Source organism: Manis javanica, chromosome 8, assembly GCF_040802235.1.
Source record: "Manis javanica isolate MJ-LG chromosome 8, MJ_LKY, whole genome shotgun sequence".
NCBI lineage: Eukaryota > Metazoa > Chordata > Mammalia > Pholidota > Manidae > Manis > Manis javanica.
The window spans coordinates 25,055,966-25,070,308 of record NC_133163.1 but is presented as its reverse complement, the minus strand read 5'-3'; the positions used below and the strand labels follow the sequence as shown (position 1 = coordinate 25,070,308).

Below are 14,343 nucleotides of genomic sequence, written 5' to 3'. Positions count from 1 at the left end.
CCAGCAGCCTCGGGCCTTGTAGTCTGGCTGTCTGTATCCTCCATGGCCCCAGCTCCTTGCAGAGAAACTCACCAAGATCCTGCTCTGGGCTCTTCTGCCTGCCCACTCACTCAGGCCCTGGGCCAGATTATGAGCTTAGAGCAGATAGAAGCTTTGCTTGCCTCTACCACTGACCACCTAGCAGTGTGTGACCTCATCAGGTTGCTTAAAATGTTGAGCCACTTGAGTTTAGTTGCCTGTAAGATGGGAGCTCTACTAACATCTCCCTCCCAGGGCTGTGAGAATTAGCTGAGATAGTGCACATAAAACGCTGAGCACAGTGCCTGGCTCAGACTCGACAGAGGGTGGTAATCTTTGTTCATATTATCCTTGTCCCCATCACAGCAGGGAAACAAGAATAAACTGCTCCCTAGCAGAGCCAGTAAATGGAGGCCTCCTGAGTAGCTGTCTACATATTCACCCAAGCAGACACTCAAACACTGGGTGCTGAACTGTCACCAGTCCTGAAACAAGACTGAGAAAGCCATGTCCTCCAGCCCTCTCCGGGAAAAGGACACACTTTGACAAGCTTCCTGGGAGAGGTGAAATACTCTTCACCAAGGAATATGCTCAACACAAGAGCTATTTACCTAGTGCAGCTGCCTTCTGGAGAGGATGGTCCGGCCAGGCAATAGTTGGTGAGGAGGGGTCAGTAACTTGGGGTGGGGCCAAATTGCCAAGGGGAGTAAAGGAGAAACTGAAGCTGCTGCCAGCCTCCCCACTTACCCCGAACCCCATGCAGGGCTCAGCCTCTTCTACAGACAAATGCTGAACAAGCACTTAAATCACACAACGTGAAGGCCTTCTGATCTATGAACATGCCAAGAGACCATGTATCCAGCCTGGCCCCAGATGCTCCTCCTAGCAGGAGTGTAGTCAGATACCAGGGAGGGGGGACCCTGTAAGTGGGGGCACATGGCAGGGCTGGGAAGCAATGTTTTCAAGGCCCCACCCTTCTGCCGTCATCTCTGAATGTTTCATGCTGTCTGAGGCTCGTGCTGGAATAGGGCTACTCAGAGTGCTGTCTAGTGCCCCTCTGCAGGCTGCTTGCACAGATCCAGGATAAGACAAGCACAGCAATCGCCAGCAAGCTTTTAGATACTTCCATAGCAATTCAATAGTCATTTATGTCAGCTGAATTTTAAAAAATATTTTAATTGGCTGTATTTTGTATGTCTCCTGTTCATTTCATTTTTTCCAGCAATTCTTTTGTGTTACATTCTGCAAAAGAAATGACCAGTCCTTGATTAGAAATTAAAAAGAGAACCATTGGCCCTTGACCACAGAGCTGGGGAATTTCTGCTCAGATGTCTTTTCATCTTGGTCTTAACAACCTGCATGTCAACATTTTCACCTGAAAATGTGCTGCTTAAGGAGGCATGTACAGGAGGGGCAAATGGCCCCACTTCCTGGACCCCAGCAACCCACCTGACCCTGGTCAGCTCCCCACACACACGCACCCCACCCCAGACACAGCCAATCCACAGCCCTCTCCTCCCCCGGAGCCCATAGGACTTTCTGTCTCCACCACTCATTTAGCAGTTCAGCTAATAAAAATCATAATAATAATTGAGTGCAAGGCTTTGTGCTGTGAAATGACACATGTCTTCTTGAACAGGTCTCTGGGGTGTTGTCTCCTGTAGCTGCTTTGCAGCCTCCATTGCCTGTGTGCAGAACCTCCACTTGCAGCCCACTGCCCACCCCTCTTGGCACGTGTGCCCTGTGGGCAAGGGTACTGCAGGAACAGATGGACAGTGCAGGGCTGGACCCAGCAGCAAACAGCAGAACTGCCTCGGTGCTGGCAGAAAGGGAGAAGCCAAGAAACCCCTTTCCCTTTCTTTTATTTATTTCCAAACACCAGGGCTTTTTTCTTTATATCCTAAAACACATTGAATTTTTTTTTAAGGTAAAAAATTGGAACCGTACAGGGAGTAGACAGAACACAGGGTATGTGCGACCTACCAGCCCCAGGGCCCCCTCAGAGACAACCACTCCTGCCCTCCCTTCAAAGGGGTTCCTTGGGCAGCAGTGGGCACTGTTGTGTAGATCTGCCCATTGTTTTCATGCCAGTGACACCGCCCACCCCTTCTGTACTAACGTGTTCTGTTTTAACAGTAGATCTTGTAACCAGCTATCCATTCTCACCTGCTCCTCTCAAAATCTTCTTTCTCATTAGCTCAAGAGCTGGAAATTTCCTCAGAAACTTGCTCTTTCAGGGCTGCCAGAATGGGGCCTCAGGTGTGGGTGTTTGTATGCCAGTCACCTGAGACAATCTGGGGCCCCACCCCTGGCAGGGGCTAGTGGCAGGCGCCTGGGAATATCAGGTGAGCTTCCGGCCTTGCCAGATTCAGGACCAGCAGATTGTCTGCCTTCTCTAGTTACAAGCAAGGAAACTGAGTCTCAGGGAGGGGACATGATTGCCCATGTCACATAGAAGGTCGTGGCAGGGAGACCCGCAGCCTGGGGTGATGTGCTGGCCGCTCCCAGGGGCCTCAGGACCCACATTGGTCTCCTAGGGCTGCCGTAACTAACTACCACAAACTGGGTGCCTGAGGACAACAGCAATGTATTCTCTCACCGCTAAGGAAGCCGCAAGTCAGATCAGGTTGCTGGCAGGGCCACATTCCTCCTGAGGCTCCCAGGGAGGAGCTTCCTCTGCCTCTTCCAGCTACCGGTGGCTCCTAGAAGTCCTGGCCTCACAGACACACCACTCTAGCTCCTCTGTTGTCACGTGGCCTTCTTCCCTGTGTGTGTCTGTGTGCCCTCTCCTCTTCTTATAAGGAGACTCTAAACCCAGGATGATAATACCTCACGATCATTAACTTACTGTATCTCCCAAGACCCTATTCCTAAATAAGGTCACATTCTAAGGTTCCAAGTGGATGTGAATTTGGGAACCACATTTTTTAACCAACTACAAAAACAGTTCCACAGGCAGACTGGATGCCTGTTTTGGGCTCCCAATCCCCAGCCTCACAGGTTTCTCACAGCTTTAAACCTTGGATGCTAGGGGACTGAGAGGGGCAGCTTCAGGCCAGGAGCTGTGCATCCAGGTTGCTAGGCATAGCACCCCAGATCCTTGTACCGGCTGGTGCCCCCAGTCCCAGCTGCTAGGTGTGACTGCTCACAGCCAATAACTCCTGAGGATCGCCCCAGCCTACTGGAGCTGCCTGGCCAGAAATGCTGGTTGCATCCAGATGGAGGCAATGAGTGAATGATCCTGGAGCACACAAGGCCAGTCTCCCCGCCTCAGGAAGGGATACACTTTGAGGGGCCACTCCTACTCCAGAGCTGCCAGGGGGCCCAGCGGAGGTGAGAGCTGTGTTTGTGAGCATCTTCCCTGCTTCCCTCACTGCCTCACTTTCACCTGAGAGTCCTCCTTCAAACACTCACCTGCGCAAGAATCCCCACCGCAGACTCTCCTTCTAGGCAACTTGACCTAAGATAGCAGGGAGGGCTGGGGGGTGCGGCAGGCCCGGGAACAGGGGCAGTGGCTCTCCCTGAGTCAGCGAACCACCCAGTGACCCCTCACCCAGCCCTCCCTTTGCATTCACCCTGGGCACTAGGCGCCAGGGAAGAGAAGGTGGAGAGGGCATAGCAGAGGAAGGGTAAAATAAATAGGTATCTCCATGGAGCTTGTATCATGGAAATAAGATGCACAGACATGAGCCGACTTGAGAGCAGTTACAGAACAATGTGGCCATGTGCCCAAACCAACCAGCATCTCTTGGTTATCTGAGGACAAGTCACAAAGGGTTCCTGAGCAGGAATTCACTTCTAGGCACCCTCACCACCTCACCCCGTTGTCATATGTTCTTGGTTCAAATACCAGGAGGCAAGAATAGATGGCTAACTAGAGTCCTTCTGCCACAGACCCCAAGGGTTGACAGAGCCTAGGTCCACCAGTGTCTAAGCCATTCTTATCAGGTAATTAGTTGGTTAGTTAGTTAGTTAACTGATAGTTAGTTAAAGAAAGAGGAGAATTTGGGCCAAGCCAGGCAGAGAGAACATGGACAAGGGCCCAAAGACAGCATGGCATGGTTAAGGGAGTGCCAGTAGGTGTCTGTGGGAATGTGAAGCAGGCAGTTGGGAATGAAGCTTAAGAGCTGGGCAGAGAGATCCCATGGGATCAGGAGAGCCTTGGGTGCTCAGCAGAGGAGTTAGGACTTCACCTTGAAAGTTGCGGGCAGCCACAGAAGGATTTTAGAAAGAAAATTACATGATCAGATTTTCATTTTACAAAGATTACTTTGGCATGGTTTGAAGGGTAATTTGGAAAGTGGTGTATTAGTTATTTATGGCTGTATAACATGTTACTCTAAAATGTAACAGCTTAAAGCAATGAATATTTATTATCTGACACAATTTCTAAGGGTCAGGAGTCTGGGAGCAGCCTAACGGGGTGGTTCTGGATCGGGGTCTCTCCTGTCTGGAGGCTTGCCGAGGGCTGGAAGATCTGCTTCAAGATGGTTCACTCACATGCTGTTGGCAGAATGCCTCAGGTCCTCACCGTGTCAGCTTCTCCATAGGGCTGCTCACAACACACACAGCAGCTAACATCAGAGCCAGCGATCCAAGAGAAAACAAAAAGGAAGCCATAGGCTTTTAGGGCCTAATCACATACAGACACTTCTGCCATATTCTTTTCTTAGAAGTGAATCTATAAGTCCAGCCTACACTAAAGGGAGAGGAATTAACTTCTACCTTTTGGAAGGAGGAGTATCAAAGATTTACAGACATGTTTTAAAACTGCCATATGTGGTTGGTTAGCCTATAACCAAGAGACCAGTTAGGAAACTATAGGAATGTTCTAGGAAAGAGATGTCATGGCCTGAACCAAGGCAGGGGCAGTGGGAATGGAAAGGAGGGGACATCTTAACGAGTTGTTAGTACCTTGATGGCTTATGGAGCACGGGGAACTGTGATGGGCTGGGAGCCCATTGGCAGGAGCAGCGTTTGGAGCACTGGACACAGGACCCTTGGCATGCAGGGGTGGCCTGAACTGCCTCTACCTGCAAATGGAAAGAAGCTGTCAGGTAATAGCTTGGGGGATAAAACCATCACTAACCAAACTGAAAGCTTCTGGGAGCCCAGTAGTGAGAACCTTTTAGATCTATCCCTCTAGAATAAGGTTAAGGTGAGAGCAGCCCCACAGAAGACAGAAGACAGAAACCACAGGTAGACAATGATAATTGCGGAGCAACATACTCTGAGTGAGGATGTCATGTCCTACAGCTCTACCACCTATCCTGGATGTGGTAGGCATGCATGTGTTCACTCACTCATTCAACAAATGTTTGCTAAGCATTCCCATGCCCCAGGCATTCTGCTAGGCCCTGGAGAGAAAAACCAGGAATTAAAAAGGCATCAGAGTTCTCAACAGTGATACTAGAAGCTAGAAGGCAATGGAGCAATGCTTTTGAAGTTCTGAGAGAAAATTATTTCCAACCTATAAATCTGTATCCAGCCAAACTATCAATCAATGTGAGGGGAACATGCAAACGTTTCACTCAAGCAAGGCCTCAAAATGCATACTTTCTCAGGAAGATATGGAAGATTTGGGCCACTGAAAAGTGAGAGAGAGACAGAAAGAGTTCCTAGGATGATGGAGGTGGGAACACTTCAGAATGACAGCCTAGTCAGCTCGTCCAGTTTGAAGCAGAAGCAGGACAGGACTCCAGGGGAGATGCCTTAAAAAAATCAAAAGAGCCAAGTCCAAGTTATATAAGAGAGGAAATGTGATCAAAGTACACTACAGGCCTCATCTGTGAACAAGTTCTACATCCACATAACAATGTACACACTAAACAATGGTTTAACCAAAAATGTCATAGGAGGACAGGTGTAGAGAAAGTGGGGTGGGCTAAGGAGTAGGGTGTGTGGTTAGAGAGCTAAATCCTAAGATCCCACTATAGAAAGTCAATTGATAAACTCTAAAGTATATATATAATATATAATTTATATTTATTTTATATATATATGTTTAAAACTCTGGAAGTATATAGCCTAAGAAATAGCTTAAAAGTCAAATGTGTTTGCCTCTGGGGAGGAGAACTCAAGAGCAGAAAGATGTCATTATAAGCTTCTAGTATATTTGATTTTTTTAAACACATACAGTTATTACTTTGGTTAAAACAATAAAAATTAATAAATAAAAACACAATAGTTAGTTGGTGAGGGAGTCTCCAGTCTGGTGAGCAGGCTTCAGGTGAGCAGCAGTTAGAAGGTTTCTTGGCTGAGTCACAGGTCCAGGGCTTGGAAGGTTCAGCTCCTTTATTTGGGGAAATTACATCAGTGCCCTCCAGGTGGTGGCAGGTGAAGAACAAGGAGCAAAGGAAGCTAGGCTAAGGTTCTGGAAAGCAGTATCTAGGCCCCAGTCGAATTGAATACTGAAGTCATAAACTTTTACTTGGTAAGCCAAACTGGGTTTTTGCTTCCTGAAGAGTCTCTGACTGGTCCTCCATTTCTCCCTTAGACGGTCTTGGAAAGACCCAGACAGTTTTGACTATGTAAATGGGCACCAAGGTCAGGGCCTGGCCTTTATCCAGAGTGTGAAAGGGAGAGCAGCACCCCAGAGCAGAGAGACATCTGTTGTTGCTCTGGCCAATCCAGCATCTAATTCTTCTTCCTCTGGCACTCTCAGTCCACACAGAGGTGATCCCCACTCCAGGCTCCATGGGGAGCACATGACCCAGGCCTAACCAATGAGAGCACTGTGTGTCCTTGACTGCCATGATTGGTCTGAAGTGGGCATGTGACCTAAGCTGGGCCAGTGACAGCCCTTGTCAGCATTTTTGCTGAATGATTAGAGAAAAAGTGCTACTTCACTGCTGGGACTGCTGTGTTCCAAGTCTGCAGATACCTAAGGGGCCACCACAAGGTGAAAAACTGCCTGAGAAGGAAGCCTACCCCGGGAAAAGCAGCACAGGGAGTTGGAAGGAAAGAGGTTCCTGATGATATCATAGGTGCATCTGGATCCAGCCATGCCTGAAAACAACATCCTAAGACTTTTAGTTAATTGAGTTGATAAATTCCCTTTTGAGGATTTTATGCCACTTATAACTGAAAGACTTTTAAGTGAGACACTTTCCAGGAGACAACATGATAGATGTGGGAGACCCCAATGGGAAGGTAAAACACAAAGTCATAACAACTAGGTTATCTAATCCAGCCATCCTCTCCCAACTTCTGTGATTCCCCTTTCAGGGCTAACCTAGTGCTGGGAGTTGTTTTTATCAAAGGACGTTTATTCTCTTACATGTGCATATGGAAAAAGGCCCACTGCACAATTCTGCAGACTCTTGATTAGCAGGGTCACCTGGTGACATAGCTGAGCCTCTCACACGCTCAGATACCTAGTCAGTCTTTATCTGATCCAAACACTGTGTCTTCATCTGGCGCTATGTAGGACCATCCAATTTCTGCTCACTCTTCCATGGGTGAAGACTGCCCCTGACTCACCATCAAATTTTTCACTGAGCCAAGAACCAAAAGCAGAGCTAAAAGGTTCTTCCTCTATCTGGCTGAGCCAGTTTCTGTTTCCCTGACCCATCCACAGTACCTAACAACATAGGAAAAGTCCAAACCCACTCCCAGAGACAGTCCTTCAGGTGTTTAAGGAGAGCTGTTGTGCCCTATTTTATTAATAGGGATTGAGTTCAAATGCATGAGTCAAAAAACAGACTACACATGCTTTACCAAATGCAGAGTGAGATTTTGTCACATTGCTAGAGGGCTTCTCTGGGCAGCCCAGAGCTGGTTTAAAGACTCTGTGAGGACTTTAATGTCCCTGTTCCTTTTCATCTTTCTCCTCCATCATCCTTATAGGTAGCTTTTAGCCTCATGGCTGCCTCACAGTCACAAAGTGGCTGCCCCACCTCCAGACTCCAATTCACACTCCAAGCAGGAAGGAAAAGAGGAAAGCATCAAGGAAACAACTTTCCCAGAAATATGCAGCCGACTTCTGTTTATGTCACATAGGACAAGATTGTATTAATGGCTTCCACAAGTTGCAGAGTAGTAGAGGATATCTTTTGTTTATTTCTTTAAATCTGGATACATTGCTGCTTCAAATAAAATGATAGTACTATTGGTAGGGAAAGACAGGAGTATGGGCATTGGGTAGGCAACTAGCAATTGCTTCAAAAGCTTTCTCCAAACAAAATTCTTTTACAGAGGCACATTGAAGTACAGCTGAACCTTGACTTGGGTGGGAGCCCCTAACTCCAAGTCCAACCCCACCCCTTTTGGGTGACTTTAGGAGATATTCTTAAGCTCAGTGAGCTCCTAAATGATCGTTTGCTTAGAGATGAAATGCGCTTTTCTCAAAGGTTTCTGGAGCTATTACAGAACACCCATGCAAAGTACCTTAACATTTGGACACTCAACAAATGTGAATTCTTCTCTTCCTATGGTGACTCATCATGGAACATGTGTCTAGTCCTTTTCTCCTATACATGCTCCCAGGATCTGCTCTAATGTCGCTTTCAAAAGGTAGCACTAGGATGTAACACAAACTCCATGCATCTTGTTCTTGGCATTGTCCTTCCTTCTCACACCACCTGGCTGTGAGCCCATGATTGTGGTGAGTACGGGGAGCTTGGCACTCATTTCTCCTTCCCATGGGTTCTTGGACTATCAAGAATAGACCAGAAGGAGATAAGCAGGGACCTGCATACAGGGTCAGCTTTATTAGTGTAGAGCTGGATGGAAAATTGGCAGGGCCTCCAACTTCCCTCCTCAGACCTGGACCCTGCACAACCCTGATGAATTTTCCAATCACAGCCAGAGAAACCGCAACTCAGGGAGCGAGGGCCTCACCGGCCCTGCCAGCAGGCGAAGGCCTGCATAGCCTGCTTAGTCCAGGGCAGCCAAAGTGGCTCCAGCTGCTCCCCCACCACATCTGAGCATGCCCGTCCTGGACTGTCATGCTCTCCCATCAGATCGGTGGTTTTGTCTCCAGCGGGGAGGAAAGTGAGAATGAGGTGAAGGAGGCTGCAGTGGGCCAACAAATGGCCCTCCAAAGATGTCATATCCTAATCCCTGGAAACTGACGTGGCAAAAGGGACTTTACCGATGTGATTTAGAGTCGTGGGGTGAAATAATCAAGATGAGGTAGACAAGAAGATCAAAGGCAGAAGGAAGAGATGGGATAGTGGGAGGAGAGGTTGGAGTGATGTGTTTTGAAGCTGGAAGAAGGGGCCATGAGCCAAGGGTTGCAGGTGGTCTCTAGAAGCTGGAAAAGGCAAGGAAGCAGATTCTCTCCCAGCCAAGTGGGTTCTTCCCATGGATGCCACTAAGACTCATTTCAGAACTTCTGGGCTCCAAACTGTAAAAGAATAACTTTGGGTTGTTTTTGGCTACTAAGGTGGTGGTGATTTGTGACAGCAGCAAGAGGAAAGTATCACCAGGGCTGAAGGAGAGGGGACTACAGGGGAAGAAATCCTCCCAAGGATGCTCCGTGTGTCTCACCTGGGCCCCCAGGGGCCTTCCACAAGCTCAGGCGTGTCCTTCACTCCACCCTTCAAGGCTCAGCTCAAACAGTGCTTCCCTGGTGCGGCTTTCCCTGAGCTAACCTGACTAGGGGGAGCTAACTGTCCCCTTGTCCTGGCACGTGCAAGGCACTCGGTCCATACCACTGTTCTGGACACCCCAACTTGGTACTGTGGTTTTCAGTCTGACTCCCTCATCAGAGGGGGAGCCCCTTGGAAATTGGAGCTACAGTAATTCTCCTGGAAGTGTGTTGGATTGAGCAGAATCTAGCCAGCTCCTCCCCAGCACAGACTTGTGCTCCTGGTATCTGTTTTCATATTGACCCAGCCCAGCTGTTCACAGCTCCTTACCCCAAATAGGAGTCCTCCCTCTGCATCTTTAACAAGCTCTCTTTCAGTGCCCTGTCTTGGTCATCTGTAGAAATATCACCATAGAGACCTAGTGTTTGATTTGCAATATCTACCATTGTAGTCCTTCCTCAAGACTGAGGAATCAGGACTAAGGGGTTCCAGCCCAGGCTGGTTTCTCCTTTGGGTGAAGGATGTATAAACCCAGCTGCTATTATTTTCATTAGATGTTTTCTACCCCAAGTTTGGTACATCCCAGAGAGCAGGGCTACAGAGAGGGAGGGGGAAGCAGAGGGCAGAGAAGGGAGGAGGGCTCTGTGCTCCCACAGTGCCCCTGTCTCCCATTGCAGTGCCTCCCTAAGGCCTAGCAGCAGGCCTGCCCTAGAATTCTTGAGATACCTCTGGGGTCTTTCCAATAGATTTCCTGTTTGGCCTAGCAGAGCCAGAGTTCATTTCCCTCAGGCACAACCAAAGAAGTCTTACAAAATCTGGAATGAGTGAGCCTGAGCCAAAAACAGAGTGCTGGCACATCATATAGATGGTGTGTTCCCAAACCAAATATGGTAAAGCCTCTCTTACCCAGAGGTTGTGATTGTGACCCTCTTGCCTATGCAGGACACTGCAAAACCAGGAAGGAAGAAAAAGGGCCTTTGTTCTATGTGCCTGGCTGCATGGTGGGGGCCAGGAGGAACCGAATCATCGAGCAGAGTGAAGCAGGCAGGATGTTCGTGAATTAGAACACTGGGGAGAAGCCAAAGATGCCAGGATCTAATGGCCAGATAGAATAGGCACAAACAAAAAAAGCAAAGAAGGCCAGAGTCCGATCAGGTGGGAAGAAGCTGCCCTTTGGGCATCAGAGAGCCCTGATGAATTTCTGGGGCCAGGTTTGTTCTGTGTGTATGAGCACCCCTCCTGAAGGCCCAGGACCCCTCACTGGCACCCCCCCTGCCTTTGCTAGAGCCACTGCATCCTCAGTGCAGTTCCGAGGCCCAATTCAGCCCCAGTCAGCCTCAAGCTCATGTACTTGACTCATGACTAGTCCATGGGCCTGGATTCCACACCTCTTTACTCTCATGGAGGGATCAGTCTTAGCAAGATTGATTAACCAGTTTCCCAGCCCACACTGGGTTGGAAATCCCACATTAGAAATGGGAGAGACACTAACAGAGGAAACACACCACTAGCAGCCAGAACAGATGAGCTGCAGAAGGGTCTCTTCACCTCGGGACCAGCAACGTGAGGGGCCAGCGAATCTTCTGCTGGGGGAGCTGTCCTGTGCATTGCCAGATGTCACCAGCATTTCTCTGCCCACTAAATGCCAGTAAGACCCCCCTCTATTTGTGTCAACCAAAACTGTCTCTGAAATTGCCACCTGTCCCCAGGGGACAAAATCACCCCACATGGGGAACCACTGTGCTGCAACAGGAGGATAAGAAATAGATAAAAATTACTCACAAGAACCCAGAATATGCAACAGCTTAGGGCAGTTAGTTAGGGGGCAGGGCCCCCAGCATCTGTCTGTGACTCTTAAGGGTGAGCAGATTCCCAGAGAGAGTGGTAACCCCAGCCACCCCATGCTTGCCACTAACCCAGAGCTTCACTGGCCTGGCTCTCTGGCCCCCTACCCCACTGATGGAAACTCCCCGTGAGGCAGAGAGCAATGCTGACCTTTTAAGGACTCTCTCTAGCATCCTTTGACAGTACCTAGCATACTGCAGGTCTTCCCTTAATATTTGTCTAATTCAATTCAACTGTAAAGATTTCTACAGTGACTCCACAGGGCTTTGGCCTTGTTGGGGGGGGGTGGATGCTCAGCCTTTTCCAATGAGAATCTCTCAATACTTCCAGGCCTGTCTGCAAGCCTGCTTCCTCCCTGGGGCCACACCTGCCTCCCTGCCCTGGTCCTCTGCCCCATGACCTTCCTCACCTCTCTCAGCACTTTGTCTCCTACTCTTATCTCAGAGGCCTACACTCTAATCCCAGTCAGAGTGTTATGTGCAGTGCAGACAGTCAGGTGCGTGGGATGTCACAGTGGGCTCCTCATTTCTTGTTTGCAGCATGTGCCCCTTCTCTCTTGCCCCTCAAAGGGTATGGAAAATTGAGAGGTGGTCAGTAGAGCTGTAGTAAGTAAAGAAGTGCTACAGTCTGGCATCTGGGGCCTCTCAAATCGCATTTTCCTCTCTTTGTCCTCAGAACATCATGACCAAAAACCCAAGCTGAGTTAGATGAGGAGCCGTCTGGCACCTGCCTGGGGTGGTGTGCATTCATGTGTGTGTGAGAATGTGTGAAAGGATGTGGGTGTGCTTGAGAGAGTGAGCAAGAGCATGTGGAAGGAATGTGAGGAGATGCACGTGTGGGTCTGTGCACAGCTTTCTACTGGGGGTTATTTAGGGCCTGCTTTCCAGTTCCTAGAAGCAGATACCTGGGTGAGAGGCCTCTTTGCAATCAGGAGCATGGGCCTGGGCATTTCCTTTTGCAGTAGGAATGTGTGATGTGATCAGTCACTCCAGTGGCCAGACAGTGGGGAAGCCTGGCTGGAGAAACAAGGTTCCCCAAGCTGGTCCAGGGAAGGCACACTCAGGGACAGCCCTGGAAAGAATGGCCTGTGATGGGTGTATGCAGCTCCTGGGCCATGGCTGCTGGCCAGGAAGATCGCTGCTCTGGACATCAAGGTGGGAGCACAGAGCCTGGAATGTGCCCTGGGACCTAAGTAGAATCTCACACCCACCTTGAAAGACATGGAGAGGCAGCTGTTCCTGCTGGCCTGGAAAACCCACACCATGGGAGTTCCCAAAGGCTCTATCCTTAGAGATCTGATCCAAAATCCAAACTCAGCCATGGAAGAAGTTGGTCTGGTCATTTAGTCCAGTCTCCACTGGGTGCTAGTTTCCAGTCCAGCATCCCCGACAAGCTCTCATTCCTGCAGCCAGGAGACAGACTCGTATACTGAGAATGACAGACACAGGAAGACCCTGGGGCAATCTTTCAGGGCGGCAAGCTGAGTGGGGTACTCCTGAGCAAGTGAAAGAAGGTGCACCAGAAAAAGAGATAAAGATTCACACTGAGAAAACACTTTGGGGGTCGTGCCCCAGGCACTGTGCCAAACACTTCATCATACACCAACTTGGAGATCTTCAAAGCAATGACCAAGGGCACAGGGACATTAGGCAACTCAGTGGAGAGATGGACAAACCAAGGCTCAGAAAGAGTAGGTGACCTTCCTGATATCACCCAGCTATTAAGTAGCAGGATTCACACAAGGTCAAGACGAGGTACAAAATATCTAGCGATCAATAGACTGGTTAAATAAATAAGTGTTTATTTATGGAATGATGGGCAGCCATCGACATTTCTTGGTAGAAGAATATTTAATAACCTGGGAAGATGTTCAAGATATATAGTTGGGTGCAGAAAAAACAGGTTATAAACAGCATGTACAGATACAGAGGTATGACTTCCAAGAGAAAAACATCAAAACATTAGCAGGAGCTTTCTCTGGGTAACAGAAGTAGGTATGATTTCTGTTCTGACTTTGTCCATTATTTCCTTACAGTGATCATTTTATAACCAGGACAAACCCGATAGGAAGAGCCCAGGCTGTGTTTCTGTGGGTGGGTAGGAGAGGGGCCAGGGGCCAGACCGTGGCAGGATCCGGGGCTCGGGAGCTGGAGGGTATACGGTGGGAAGCAACACCCTTCCTTAAAACACATCGGACTTTTTCTAGATAGAGCAGCAGGCAGGCAAGGCTGGGTGCCCACCCCAGCTGTGGTGACCCTTGGCCGGCTCTGAGTACACAGGCAATTCAGATCCACCCTTCTGGGCCTGTATGTGCAGGGCTCCAGCCAGCTGTGTGGTGGGCAAAGATGGGAGAGGGCAGAGTTGGACCAGCTTTGTCCTGGGTGTGCATGGAAGGGGTGGGAAGAGCTGGCGAGAGATGCTTATGTGTGCCTTTGTGCCAAGTCTTCAGGTTGGTGGGGGTGGGATGTGGGGTCCCCTCATTCAAAGATAGCAAAAGTGGCAGTTAGAGTTCGGTCACATAGAACTGTGGTTCTCAGCAATGCTGAGCCCCAGCAACACTCCTTTTAAAACTTATTTAAAAATATCTTGTAACAACAACCTGAAAGTAAATTTGTTGACAATATAACCTACCTACAGATATATTTTTTAATCAATCTAATGTCTCAACTATATTATAAAGAAAAAAGTTCATAATAAAACAGCATGTATTTCAATATATAAATGTTCAGGCATGACTAGAAGACAACATCTCCTCCTCCCACTACCCCCCCAACCAAAGACTCACAAACATTTCCAAAACTTACTTTGGAGGAGATTCAGCTCTAAGAACAACTGATTAGAATCAAAATCACTGGCATATTATGAGTGTTTCTTCTAAGCCAGGCACCATTCTAAGCTCTTTATATACTTACTAAGTCATCTAATCTTCACACTATGAGGTAGGTAT

The 14,343-nt window shown here is 48.7% G+C and overlaps 1 long non-coding RNA gene across 1 annotated transcript in view; it reads right to left on the bottom strand.

Moving 5' to 3' along the window:
* Positions 1-4,421: 4,421 nt before the first annotated feature.
* Positions 4,422-14,343, bottom strand: part of LOC140843247 (uncharacterized) — a 43,727-nt gene continuing 33,805 nt past the window's right edge. The window contains exons 3-4 of the long non-coding RNA XR_012120851.1: positions 4,933-5,051; positions 4,422-4,592 (exon numbers count right to left, since the gene is read on the bottom strand). This is a non-coding gene — a long non-coding RNA (uncharacterized lncRNA). The remainder of the gene's footprint in view (positions 4,593-4,932; positions 5,052-14,343) is intronic.